Here is a 3,217-nt window from a genome sequence, read left to right as displayed (position 1 = left end):
GAGAGAGAGAGAGACTATTTTTCAGACCAATTTATTACGTCATTTGTTGTTTTTGCATTATCAAATTGTTGTTTTTTTGTATTTTATTGTGCTTAACTTTTTTCTTTAAAATAATTAAATTTAAATCAATTTTTGATAATTAACTAATAAAAGAGGAATTCTTTTGGCTATTAAGATACAGAATGTTTGTTTATTTAGGTACTTGAGAGATTTTCAAAAGTAAATTTGTCATATCCATTTTCTTTTATTCTCACCATAAATTTTAGTACAACTTTTTATAGATAAATTTTAGATAAAAATATTCAGATACCCAGTGGTGTCTTTCTCATAAAAAAGAAAGATAGTATAACAATTGAAAAAAAAATCCAGCAAATAACTTTCCTAGCAACAACATTCAAAATTGTGTGGAGCACCATCTGTTATGATATTTTACTTTAAAAGTTTTTATATCATCATCATCGTAAAATAGCAAAAAGCTTAATTTCGAGGGTAGGGGTGGCTGATAACGAGTAAAATCGCCAATAAATCAGACCCTATCAGACACACGAACCCCTTTATCTTCTCACCCTGTCGAGCTTTAATCATCAAAATTTAATAGCACTAATCCTCTTAATATACAAACCTCTGTGCAAAATTTCAGAAGTTTTTGATGAAAATCACAGGAGTTATTAAGCTTCAAAGAGGATGAACAAAATCGTACCCAACATATATAGAATCGTACCCAACATAATCGTACCCAACATATATAGAAAAACCCCCAAATTATTTTTGCACTTCTCGACGTTTCAAAGGCCAAAAATGTAAAAATTAAAAGTATAAATTTCCTTAAAATCTATTAACCACAAATTTATAAAAATTTAATATTAATATTTTAAATTACTCTTAAAAGTTACTCATCTATTCTTAAGTAAAGAAATGTGCTCAAAATAAATTTGTTGAATAAAATATTTTGATGAATATATACATAAATATATATATATATCGTTTTTTACTGAAGTTGTAATCTTCCTAAAGTATAGAAGAGGAGAAACACCTTAAATAATTCCCCTAACAAGCAATTTCTAGTTCCTGACGAGTAACCTGTCATTGGTTAGGAGTAAAAAATATATTTAAAAAAAAGTGAAGTTAATAACTTATTTATCAGAGGATTAATAACAGAACGAAATGCATAAAATCGGCTTGTTCAGCCGTCAAATGATATAATAAGAAAAGTAGAAGAAATCTTACCGGAAAATCTTTAATTTGACTTCTAATTAGCTTTAGATATGTTTCAGTGAGTGAGAAGACTTCATCAAGCTGATGATCGACTGAAAGTCAGTAATCCTCTAGGAAACTAAGAAGGATGAAGAACTGAAAACAAAAATTGACTTGTTTTTTTTTTCTTTTTCTAACGAATTATTCTGCTCGGCTGCTATTTAAAACTAGAGATATCAAATGAAGACGAGTTTTCTTTTAAATTTCCTTTTAATTGTTAGAATGGCGTGAGAAAATAAGTTGCTAATTATTATTGTTAAAACTTTAATTGTTCCTCATTAAAATGTCGACAGGATAAGTCTTTAAGAATTGTTAAAGTTATGTTTCTAATTTCAGAAAGGAATATTTATAATTTAAATTTTCATTACTACATTCGAAACCAAAGAAAAAATTTTGATATTTTAATACTTCTATGTATTTAAATTTTTTAAAAAATAAAATATATATTTAAAGTTATAATTAATATGTAATTTTAAGTGTAAAAAAATTAATTGTTGCTAATTATTTTTTTTCTTTTTATTGCCAAGAAATTTAAATTGTTTAGTTGCTTTAAAATAAATATGAGCAGTTTGGGCTCATATAAAACTAGTTTTGAATCATTTAGTAGAAAATAATTAAATAATAATTAATTATAATAATAAACGGTATTGAATTGAGTAAAATTAAGTCTATCTTGAATTAAATTTTTCTAAATTTTTACATATATTCAGAGAAATATTTTATTTTATGTCAACTACTTCGAAAAAAACTATGTGTTTATACTGTATATATTAAGATATACTATTGATAGATAATAATATTGTAAAAAAATTGTTTAAAGCTTATGAATTTTGCCTTAAAAAATTTGTATAAAATTTAATTCTGTACATATTTATCTTTATTTTTTTTTATTTTTTACTGTTTTTTAAATGAAAAAAAAAAACAATCAGTATTGGATATTGCATTTTGTCTGTCATTTAAAAGATTTACCTAAGATTAATTTACTTCTGACATTTTCATCAAATTAAAGAATTTTATATAAAATCTAGTATAACACACTTTCTAGATATTTTTCCTTTATAAAATTATTGTCTAATTTAATTAATTTATTTAATTGACGATGTCAATGAAATTCTCAGAGACGTATATGACCTAAAATGGAGTGACTAAGAAGTTTTCTCTATTTTCTTCGATTTTTATAGCATTATTTATTATTTATGTGAAAAATAGTTGGATTTATTTATATATTTATTAATTTATGCTACAGGATGACCCAAAGCCAATCAGTTAATCATGATGTGTCTTTTTTGAGTCGTAAATTGGTTTAGAACAACGTACTTTTTTTAAAAAATTGGTACAGAATTGTACAAATTTTAATAACTGAAGACAGTAATTTAGTCTATACAACAGTTAACTGACTTTTGATCCCGCTCTTTATAATTATTGTTAATTGAAAAATTATATACCACAGTATTAATATACTAATATAAATGTATAGTGTCATGTTAGAACAGATTAAAGAATTTTTTGTGATAATTTTTAATCAGTTGGTAAGTATTAACTGAATTTTTAATAAATATTCTTCCAATTTTATAAACTTGGTACATTAAAATTTATATGGTTTAAGTTCAAATTTTAAATTTAAGCTTATAATTAGAGCTTGCAACTTAATTTCTTAATCTAAAGTGATTAAGATATAATAACGTTGACGTTTCTCTGATTAATTGAACACTTGTTACAGACTTAGTGATGTATTTTTTTTTTTCATTTGATAAAGCTGACAATATCTTTTGATCAGTAGAGTCATCATATAATTTTTATATATAATGATAAAAAAATATACGAATATATCAAACTTTATACATTTAAAAGTTACATAGAATTATATTTTATGATAATATATTGAAAAAGTTTTATCCTTTATAGTGCTATTATAGTTAAGTTTAAAAATTCAACACTTTGATTTGGTCTTCTCTACGTATTT

Source organism: Centruroides sculpturatus, unplaced genomic scaffold (genome assembly GCF_000671375.1).
Source record: "Centruroides sculpturatus isolate CEXI.00-Female unplaced genomic scaffold, Cexi_2.0 scaffold1240, whole genome shotgun sequence".
Classification (NCBI taxonomy): Eukaryota; Metazoa; Arthropoda; class Arachnida; order Scorpiones; family Buthidae; genus Centruroides; species Centruroides sculpturatus.
The sequence above is the reverse complement of the archived record's forward strand: the minus strand, read 5'-3'. Positions refer to the sequence as shown.